General features: G+C 44.5%; 1 protein-coding gene across 1 annotated transcript in view; it reads left to right on the top strand.

Moving 5' to 3' along the window:
• The window catches only part of NCAM1 (neural cell adhesion molecule 1), a 45,805-nt gene that overhangs the window by 19,674 nt on the left and 14,590 nt on the right, over positions 1–11,541 (top strand). The gene's annotated exons all lie outside the window — the stretch shown is intronic.

Raw genomic sequence — 11,541 nt, 5'->3', positions numbered from 1 at the left:
TCAGCAGGGCATGGGTCACAGAGAGTGTCATGTCATGGTTGCAAGGCAGGGTTTTTTGCAAATCAGAGCTTAGGAGGTTCAGCCCAGGAGTGGCCATGAGGGAGGGAGAGGGATTTCTCTGTCCTGCAGATGAGTTCTTTAAGGTGCCTGTGCAGCACAGAAGGTGGTTTCCACATTACCTGGATAATCTTCTACCCCCACGGCAGGATACTCTGCAGTGACCTAATGCTTTCCCTCCCATTTCAACCAAGACCAAATTGGCAAGAATTAAAACCCAGAGAGTTGTTCAAGACAAGAAGGAGAGAGAAAAAAACTGCAAGTGTCTAGTGGGTAGGGGAGAGGTGACAAGAGCAGCCAGGGGAGAGGTGCTCCTTGTACACTGCTCATCCCAGCCTTAGGATCAATACTGACCTGCCCAGAGCCCCTGGGATTATTTTTCCCCATTCCCCTTGCCTCTAGATCTGCAGCCTGTTCTTCTTCCCAGCATCTCACCCATCCTGTGTACCTGTTTCATAGCTCTTCTGAAACCACCATGCAGGACCTTCTGAGTTCAGAGCCAGCAATGTCCCAGCCCACGTGTGTGCATGCTTGGAGGCCTCGTGAGCTGTGCATGGTTTTGATTTTTGTCTGCCAACTTCTGCCTCACCAGAACTGCTGCAGAATGAGCCAGCACACGTGCCTTGTTGCTTGGAGATCCCAGGCCCCCTGCAGTGAGCCAGTCCTCACGGCTGGGTCCATGGTGATAAAACTCCCATAACCTGCCTCACTCCCTAGAGTTGCATTTGAGACACCTGGTGGTATTTTGATTTTCCAGCTCCATGTTCTCTATCTTCTCTTCTCACCTCTTCTACATTTTATTTTTCTTGTCTATCTCTGTCTTTTCTTTGTGTCTGTGTTCCATCCATGGAAAAACTGCAGCCATCCCTCAGTCACGTAAGTGCCTCTCTGCATTTCTTTCACTCTCTGTTTATGTTCCCAGAGTGTTCCTCTAACACACATAACATTAGCTTTTAATCTACTACCTTTTTCCTCTCAGGGTCTTTAGAAATGAAGGAACTGGTACTGTCTGTTTCCTAACAAGACTGACACTAGAATAGTCCTCCTACCATGGGTAGAATTGTTCTCTTTAGAAAAGACTTAGGGGTTAACAACCTTGTCTTTATTGTCAAGCATGCAACTCCAGTGTTTAATGTAGTGATTGTCTAATAATAATAGCTTGTTGATTACAGAGTGGAGTAGTGGAAGGCTTCATGCTTATGAATTGATTACACATTTTCAGATTTTGATGAAATGTAGATAATTCAGAAAAAAAATAATAAGAAAACAGGAGAAAGTTTTTTGCTAAATTGCAAATCTGGTTTAGATCAATTAAGAGCCAACCAAAAACTACAGCATTTTTAGTATCTTAATGTTGAAAGCAAAAACTTCAAGGAAAAAAAAACCAACATACTTTTTTTCCTGTTGTGACTAATACTTTTCACTATTAGTGGTCTTGGCAGAGTCTTCCAGCACTTGTGTAGATTGTATACTCAGCCTCTTACTAAATAAAAAAATGCATGTTTCCCCCTTCCCAATGCAAAATGAGTTAAAGATTTGATGGGTATGTTTGTCAGTTGGGTTCTGTGAAACCTTGTGTGCTCCAGAGCTTTCTGCCTTTCAAATTGGAGTTAAATTGGCAGCTAAAATCTTTACCTAAGACAGCATGATTCTATTTATTAAAGTATGGGTTTGGTGGTAATCTGTTGTTCCCCAGACTGCATGGGCAAGCTTGCTGAAGCTGCTGCTGCATTCTTTGAGATTTTTGAAGCTGAAGTAAAAAAAAATAAAATACTTATTTTAATTTTACCTCAGTTACAGGATTTGAATCAAGTTAGTGCTATTTTTACTTAAAGATTGTATTACACAAAACTTTGCCCTTAGAATAAGGGGATGAATAGATTGTTTAGTCAAGAGGGATGAAAGAATGGACAGATGGACAGACAGAAATTGCAGGAGTTACCAAGAGTAACTGGGATAGGAGTTTCCAGAGAGTATGTTCAACCTGTTGCCTAAAATTGCTTGGAGCCTGTTAATGTCAGTGAAGTGATTTATCCCTTGGGTGAAGTTCATTGTGGTCAATACTGTAACTGTCAGCAATGATCTGGTGTAGCCAGGGATAGGTGAGGGAGAGAAGGGCTTGGGGCTTCAGTCTCTGTACAGATCAGTACCACAGGAAAAGGGAAAAGATCCCATTAAGAAGAGAGGAAAAAGACCATTAAAAGCTTTGTTTCAGCCACTTCGCCAGATCTGTCTGCAAAGCCTCGTGTTCATCACTTGGGGACAGGTACGTGGCTTTGAAGGTCATTAAATCACTCTTGTAGAGGTGTTTGTTGTTGTTTTTCTCAATGTAGCAGTTGGCAATCAATCAGTTTGTAGTCCCTCACCCCTTGTAGGGTAAGTTCCATTGCTTTTTTCCTTCTCTGTGGGCTACAGCTTTTTTTCACTTACAGATAAAATTCTGCTGATGCTCTTTCAAGCACATTCATGCCTTGCAGTTGGGATCCTTCTGAGCATTGGGGTCTCTTTTCTTTCTGTTTCAGCAATTTTACAGGAAAGAACATAAAACCTGTGTTTTGACACCAGCCAAGGCTGTGTTTTCAGAATAGCCAAAGCAACTTGTTTCCTTCCCTATTAATTACAATTCCTACTTGAATATAAAAACTTAGGCCATTTTTAATGCCTGCTGGGGTTTATCTGTAGTTAGTTTGATTGATTAATTTTTATTTAAATTTTCCCAAGAAGCAAAAGTAGTTTTTCTATCTCAGAGGCACATAAAGACCCAAGTAATTACTGACAATTATGTTCTGTACCAGCACAGGTGAGAACTGTGGGGCTGGGGTGGGGTATCTGCCCAGCTTGACCTGGGTTTGGAGTTTTCAGCCCAACAATTTGCTGGTTTTCTGCATTTCCTTTTCCTTGCAAATCTGAAGACAAACAAAGGCTGCACACAGACCTTGTGCACAGTTTCTTTTTGAACCCCAGCTGTTTCTTGCTATTAAATGTGTGTTAAACCATGAGAGTGTGTGGGGGTGTGAGGTGTTATGTTTTGACATCAAAATATCAAAAAACCCAAAACAATACTAAAATACTCCCCAAATTCTCTCAGGTCCTAAGCTGGCAATAGAGCAGTTGTCAGTGGGCTTCACCAAAACAGTGGTCCTGTAGGCTGTGTTTTGCAGCCATACACACAGTGCTGGCCAGCACCTCTGTTGGCCTTAAATAGCACTGGTTTGAACTGGAAGCACTGGTGAGCAGGGTCCTCAGTGATCCGGTGTTGGGAGAAAACTGGTTTAAAGCAGGAACTTGAGGGATCCAAGATCTGGCAAAGTGCTCTCCTTTGCTTGGGCTCTGCATCCAGAGAGACCTCCTCTGACAGAACCTGAGCAGTTTGGTTGATTTTCTGTTGTCTGGCAGCATTTCAGAGGAACCAAGTCCCCCCCTCACCTTCCTTTCTCTTTCTTCAGCCAGTGCTGCTGCACCCACCTCCCGTTTAGCAGAGCGTGAGTATGGCAGAAGAGGCTGCTGTCGTGTGCCACTTGGCTCTGCATGCATCTCACCCAGTGTGCTGCTCTCTGCCTTACACCCCAGGGTGCTTGCCTTCTTTGCTCTCTACATATAATTTTTTCCCCCCAAGTGAAAACTGAATCATCAGGAGAGAAACTACAGAGAAGCCTAAGTTCGATTTTCAGGACAGAGAAAAGTCCCAGTCAGCTCCCAGGTGGAGGAACCCAGGGAAGGAGAGAGATCCAGAAAGGTGCAGGGTGAAACTGCCATGGGAAGGCTGGTTGTTGTCACTGCCAGCCAGGTTTCTGGTCAGTTTGTGTTCCGTTCCTGGAGATGTCTTGGCAGGACATGCACACCTTTTGCAGAGGGAACTAAATTCTCTGAAACCAACTAGCACAGCAAATAAAAGAGTTTAGTTTCTCAGCTAAATAGAGCAGAAGATACTCAAGAGATCAGTAGGCAATGGCTTATGCTTCCCTGAGCCTGTTACTAAGACACCTCCTGGAGCAGTGGAAGAAAACTCGTGTCCTTGTATCCTGCTTAATCTTTTTTTTTTAAATGTGCAGAGTCAGATTTAGGCTGCAAGTGGCACGAGGGTCGTTCTGTTTGCCCTGCACACCAGCAGCTCTGATAGCACCCTGACAGGAAAGGAATTCATGAAGACATGACAGTCTTTTTAAAGCCATTATATAGACTAGTAGAGAAAGCCCTCACAGCTCCTGTGTCTCATGCTGCATCCTTCCCATGACTTTTGGAAGATGAGATGTTCTTTGGCTTTCTCTCCTGGTAATCCCTGTAATGAGTGTGAGTGCTTGTGCTGCCCTTGCTCTTATTCCCAAGGGGTTTCAGTCTGTCACCTCCTCTCAAAACTGCCTTAATTCTCAAGGGTGTTACATCTTGCTCCTTTGTCTTCTATAGCTGGGCAAAAGCACCCTGGTGTGCTGCTCCAGAGGGCCTCCCAGTACTCCATGGGCTTAGCACCACGTGAACCTGGGGCACAAGTAGGCAAAAATGCTGTGGCTGTCTCTGAAACTAGATTCAGAGCTTCAAAACCCTTCAGGATGAGGATGTACCAGTGGGGACATGCAGTGGAGGCTCCCCCAGCACAGCCCCCTACAGAGAGGGGCTGGAAAACAGCAGCAGCTCAGCACAGTTCTTGCTGCCTCTTCAGGCAATACACATCTGCCATATGGATTCAGTCTCATTCTCTCCTCTCTATACCTGCTTTCTTTCCTTCCTATGCCCCCTGCCTCTTATCACTTACTTACATGGTGTGCTTCACCTTCACATGTCCTATCTATCCTTCATGTTTCCATAGCAACTCAGCCTCTCCCTGAATCTGAAAGCTCAGAGCCACCAAGTGAGTAGATGGGAGCTGCTCCCCTTTGGTCCAGAGTGCTGTTTGTTGTGCTGCAGCCCTTCTGGCAAGGGAACTCAAGAGCTATCCTGCATTACTTGGATTTCTCTTAACCAGCTCTTAACCAGCAGCCTGGCATTCATGCGTTGTGTGAGCACGTACTTGTTAAGACCCCAGCATGGTACCACTCAGCCTTCTTTTTCTGTTGCCCTACCAAGCATGCAGTACAAAATGGAAATGCAAGACTTAGCAGAAACATGGAGGTGGAGAAAGAGGGGGGAAAAAAAGTTAAAATTTCCAGAAGGAGTGTTTACCTTTCAGGTCTTCCTTTAGTGGTTTTAAAATTAAAGCTGCCTTCACTAAAGAGACATGGACTAAATAATATTTTTGCTACCCTGCCTTGCTCTGTTATCTCTGAATTTATGAAGATACAGCTGATCTTGCAAGTATGGATGTTAAAATAATATGCAAATGAGGAGGCAGAATATCTTCCAGGAGAGAGGAGCATTGTCCCATCTCCCCACTGGTGCCCTGCCTGCAGTGAAGAGGGTCTCAGACTTGATAGGAAGTCCAGATCTGAAATGGGAATTGGATTTGGATTCCCTTAGTTCTTGCTCAGAACCTTGTTGGTGAGGTAGCCATTCCTAGGGAGACTTAGTCAGGGAAGCAGGTGCTTCCATGCTGGATCTGAGTGGTCTAAGGGAAAAATAGCTCTGACTTGCATTATTGATTGTACATAAAAGAACTGTTCTGAAATACCTGGTTGAGACAAGCTGGTAGTGTTCAGGGACACACCTTTCTGATCCTGAGTAGAGGTACCAACTGTGTTACTTTAATCCCTACTTGTGGGAGGTTTATAGCCAGTATGACAGCCAAGAAAATGTTTGCAGCAGGGTTCTGGAAGAGGAAGAAAAGCCCTTAGGGAAGACATAGGTTGACACGGTGCATATGTGTGCTTTGAACAGCTGATCATCTCTGCAGAGCCAAATGCTTTTGATTGGAGAGGATAAAATGTGTGTGGTTTTATGGGAATGTGGTCTGGATCTTCAAGCCCTGCGTGGTTATGGCAGTGGGTTAGGAATGTTTCATCACTTCTAAATAGAACATACTAACAGCATGAAGTGTGAGATGATTTTTGGGTTTGGGTCAGAAGGAGAGAATAGGATGGCTAGTCTAGAACTGCCAAAGGAATTTTAAAAAGCCCTTATTACTGCATTTATAACTTGCACATGCCATGGTCTGACACACTGCATGGAATGTCCTCTTACCTGCCAGTGACCACAGCACACACTGTCAGTCCTGCAGCATTTCTCATGGGTACCATGTGCCAAGCCTGAGGCATCTGAAGTGACAGTGGTTCTGCATTGCTGGAGAGAACTTGAAATGCAAATCAGACTTGGAGGGTGGTGTGGAGAGGGCAAAGGGCAGGGGAGAGTTGGCAAGCAGCAGGTCTAGCAATAATCTTTAATTCTATTTTTATTATTTAATTTTAATGCTATTATTTCTTAGGAGGCTCCACTCCATTATGGATGTTCTCATGTGGGGCCAGGAGGCAGCTTCACTTGTGAGAGCAAACGTTGTGTTACTGTTTTGCAGAATGTTCTTTGATCCTTAAAAACAATGGGTCTGGTACCCAGAGAAGATGCTGAGAGCAAGTTCATGAGAAACATTTCCCACATTTTTAGATTTTGTTTGCTTTGGGGGGCAGGGGAGGACTCTGTGTTGTTTGGGGGTATTTTTAAGGGTGAAAGTTTCCATTTTCACCTCTGCTGAAGTTCAGGCTCTGATCCTGAGCAGCAGCAGATCTGACCTCTCACTGCCCCATTGTCATTTGTTGTACGTAGCCAATTTATGCAAATAATCAACACATTTGTATGCTAAGTGGTTCTGCAGCAGATGAATCTGCTGTATTCACCAGCATGAAAGGACACTGGCACAAGGCAGATGCTTTTATAACTTTGCATCATTTCATTATTGATGCTGCTGCTGAATGATCCTGTGTCTTACCCTCATTTAACCTCGGTGGTTCAATGAATGAAACCAAGAGCAATTAGACACTGAGAGCTGCTGAGTGGCCTCGTGGAGGCAGGAAAATGAACAAAGGATCTAATTGAAACCTAATGAGGCTGAAGAGGGTTTCTTCACTGACTTCAGAGAGTTTTTGACTTTATGTGATGGGTAACATACGGGAGATGTCTGTAGTCATCTCAGGGGTTTAGGCACCTCTCTCTCTTGATTTAATCCTCTTAGGTTGCCTGGATAAATAGTTCTGTATCAGTGGCACTAATGAAGTTTTTCTTGCAGCTCCCTCCACTGTGGAATCTGTTTTTCCTAGCAACATCTGAGGTCATTTTAAAAAGTGGGGTTTTTTTCATCTGAGATGTAATAAATCCATTTTACCTTTTGTACGCTCAGTTTTTCCCCAGTCACAGGATGCCCTGAGTCTTGTTGGATATAAGCACCCCAAAGATTAAGAGATTCATTCTCTTTACACCAAAATAACAGGAAAGCATCAGGGCACTGTGAATTAGCCTCATTAAGATGAGACAGAGGAATGATGATGAAAAATGCAAGTTATAAAGGAGATAGTAATTTAGGAAGGGAAACAAAGCATGGAGTTACAGGCATCCTCCAGTCCAACAGCTGGGTTTTTCCCCCTTCCACTGTCACACAATCTGCACACTTTCATCTCAGTCAGCAGCAGCTGCCTTCCTTCTGCTATCTCTGCAATTAATTTCCAGTGCAGAGCACTTCATTCCTCTCCTTGTTGACTGAAATCCCCTCTTACACGTGGGATCTCCAGAGTAACTCACTGTACATGGTGCCCTTCCTTGAATCCTCGGACTGAGTGTGTTGGATGGAGCTTGTGCAGCCTGACCAAGGTCTTGGTTTTGCAGCTCCTTGGTCAAAAGCTCCATCCTTGGAAATGTAAGCACGTCACAGGTTGGTCTCTTTTTCAGTTGGTGTTTAAGAAGCCATTTGTTTCTGCAGAGGGAAGGAGACACCCATGGGACAGCAGCTACCGGGACTCAAACCCGACCATTTCACCTGGGCTGTTCCTGAATAACAACGTCTTCCCTTTTCCTTCCCAACAGCCTGTGGATCCCCTCAGCTGTCCGAGCTCTGGCACACACTCTGCAGCCATGCTTGTTCCTCCCTGCCCTGCTATTACTCAGCAGTGCTGCAGCAGTGCCTAACACTCCCCAGGTCGTCGTGCCGCGCTTCCCGTGCCTTAATGTTCTTCTCTTCCCAGGTGGTTTTTCCGTCTCCCCGGTGTTTCTGAGATGTACTGCCTGATTTAATTTTGTTTCTGTTTTATTTACTCTGTAATTCTGCTATTGATTTTTTTCCCTTGCCCATTGTTTACATCAGTTTTTTAATTTTTTTGTATTTTCCATGTGACCTCCTCCACTTTCCTTTCAACCAATCATGTCCGTGCGTATCATGTGGCTTTGTCATGTGGCTTGCATGGTGCTGACGATGTCGTCCACGCTGGGGAACAGAAGGTAAAACACTTTGTTCTGATTGGTTGCCTAGATTTGGGGGTAAGGATTCCCCTCTGGTCCGTGACCAGGGATCTCCAAATTCCGTCGCTCCAAAATCCTTTTACAGCCCCATTGGAGAAGTCGCTCACCAGCCTCTGCATGGGAAGAACTTCAGTCTTCTACACTGAGTCTGGAAAAGTTGGAGGGGAAAAAAACAACCAAAACACCAAGACAAAAATCACCTGGCCCAGTCATTTGCTTCTTTCAGTAGCAGAATCCAACAGGCACCATCTCAGGAAGATTCCAAAACTCCCCCTGGTATTAATGCCAGTGGCAAAAATCCTTTTGCCTTGCAGGGCAGCAGTGTCCCAGGCACAGCCTGCCAGGTGATGGAGGGTCTGGGCAAGATGCTCAGGTAACATGACCACCATGTCTCCTGTTGCTATAGCAACATTCTGACCCTCTCCAGGCTACATTTAAGTAGATCTGCCTACCTATACAGACATGCACACTCTGCACACTGAGTTGTCTACCAAAAGGATCCACAATTCCCTATCTCTGATATTTAGTTATTGATGAACCTCACATTATGATTCAAGGAGGAAATGTTTCTATCATGAGTAAAACTTACACGTATCTACAGTCAGAACTTATGTTTGTATAAAATACTATCTCTAGGTACACACAGAGCACACGATGGGGACTTGCCCACCTCACATCAGAACTACTATGCACCTTTCTTGCCAGAGCACCTCGTTCCTCTCCCACAGGACCCCAGAGCCTGGCAAGGGATTTAATCTGACCTCCTCATTAGCAGCAGTTACAGGAGCTGGTGCTCTCCATGAAATCAAGAAGCAAATGATTGACCCGTGCAGCTCACGGAGATGAAATCAGTCTCCAAGTAAAGGGTGTCTGTGACAGTGAAAACAATTTCTGCATTGCTGATTTTTTACAACTTCTGTTAATAGTCTGTGCATCATCTAAAGGTGAAGAGGGAGGGAAACTCCTTCTTTTCTGCTTCCTCAGCTAAACAAATGATTTTGAAAACCAGGAAGCGATTGGCTCTTTTCAATCAATGAATTCTGAAATTACCTCCCTGCCTTGGAGCAGCACCAGGGAAGGATCTAGGCTGGGCTTTGCCAGGAAAACAGAACTAACACCAGTAATCTTCCCACATGACTGCCTGCATGGGAGCAGCCCCTCTTCTCCTGGTCTCTTCCCTCTCTGATTGAAATCCAGGAGGATTGAAGACTTGGTTGTCTTGTTTTTGCATGTTCTTCTGTTTTTGTTCCTTTATTTTGATTGTTGGTGTTTGCTTCTCTCGTGTGCATTCTGAAGCCTCCCTGCCTATTCTTTCTCACCCGTGTATTTTTACCATTCCTGGAGTGTTTCCATAGGTGTGGCTGATGTTTGTGCCCAGCTGTGACACCACAATCTAGTCCTATTTACATGATGGTCAAAGATTGCAGAAATCAGCTGCTTCCTTGTTCATGTGTTGCAGGAATTACCCCCTAGTGCTAATTGTGCAGGATCTTTGATGCCAGCTGGGCAAGGATTTAAGCTCAGTCTCAAGTGCTGCAGTTGTCTGGTAACCAATTGAAGCTGCTTTTCAGAGCTGGGCACAAGGAACAGATTTGATGGGAGCAGAGAAGAAGGCTCCAGCTATAATCAGAGAGAATTCTTTGAGGATCCCATGTTTTATGGGTGGAACAGGCAGATTTCTGCAATTGTCCAGTCAGCTCAGTGCACATGGCAGATCCCCTGGCATGCAGCTCTCCTCTGTAATGCACTTTTGCCTTTCAGCCCCCATCCTGTAGGGAGGATGCATGTTCTGTGAGCATGAGTGTCATCTCTAACCTTCTGATGACAACCTTTTCTCTTCAGCTACTGACACTTTGACTCATTATAGGGATGCTGACTCTGCTGGACTAAACTTATCCCACTAAAATTCTTTCTCCTTTCTTTGAAACTACACACTAACTCATTTTTCATTTTACAGCCCTGTATCTGGAGTTCATCTGTCTGCCTAAGAGAAATTAAATGCCCTGTATTTATGGAGAGAAAACAAAAGTATTCTTCACCAGGGTTTGCAGTGCTGTACCTCTTGGGTTTCATTGAGAGTGGTCCATGTTCTCCTGTTTGAAGAAGATGTTTCTCAGAGCATAAGTGCAATTAAACTATTGGGGAAGGAAGGAATTGGGAGCTAGAAACCAGACAATTCGAAGTGAAGGAAAGTGTCAGCAGAGAGGGTGATTAATCCTTGCATGGCTGTGTGTAAGGTACAGCAGCTTCTCTGACATTGAAAATCTATCAAGAATGAGCATCTTTCAAAGGATGTTCTTTCACACTTCAGTCTTGGTGCTCAATCTCTAGAAAAAAAATTCCAGCCTGTGTTAGGTAGAGGTCAAATTCTGTAAGTACAGTGTTCCCTTATCGCTTTAAGATCTCTTTACTTGTTACTGTCTCTCTGAGGTGAGGACAGGAGAGAATACCAAGTGGTCTTGCCCTCTCTAATGATCAGTGAAGCCAACCATTCAAGTTCACCACAAATACAGCAGCAGCTCAGCAGGCTCAGGAACATTCCAGCAGTGTTAAGAGCTCAGTGTGTCCAGTAAAAGAAGCAGCTGGGAGTGCCCCAGCCTTCCTTGTTAGATAGAACAAGGCATTTGCTCCTGGTCTCATTTAATTATTAGTTAATAGTTGTGCCATGGTTATTGCACTGATAGTTTATTCAATTTAGTAGTCAAAAACAGTAACCTTTGAGATGATATTTTTCTTTTAGGACTAAGGAAAGAAAAAAATGTAACTGCTTGGTTGGTCTGATGTTTTCAGTATTCCTAGGTGAGGTACTTCTGCTCATCCATAGCTCACTTGTTCCCATCTAATTGTCAATTTGCAGTACACTGGGTGCACTATGAGGCTCCCAGCATTTCCCTGAGAAACCTGCCACAAGCTGGGACACAGACCCTGAGTGTCCACCTGGATCCTGAGGGTCTTGTAACAGGGTTACAGGCAGAGGCAGGGATTTGGAAACGTGTAACATGGAAAAAAGGAGCATTCCCCCTTTCTATCTCTAAGAGAAGTTACTGTGGTGTGGAACACAAATGAGCTCTGTGTGTCCATGGGTTGTACTTACCTTCTTGGAAAAGCAGGAAT

Source organism: Chaetura pelagica, unplaced genomic scaffold (assembly GCF_000747805.2).
Source record: "Chaetura pelagica isolate M959 unplaced genomic scaffold, ChaPel_1.0 scaffold775, whole genome shotgun sequence".
Classification (NCBI taxonomy): Eukaryota; Metazoa; Chordata; class Aves; order Apodiformes; family Apodidae; genus Chaetura; species Chaetura pelagica.
This window is presented reverse-complemented; position numbering and strand designations above follow the sequence as displayed.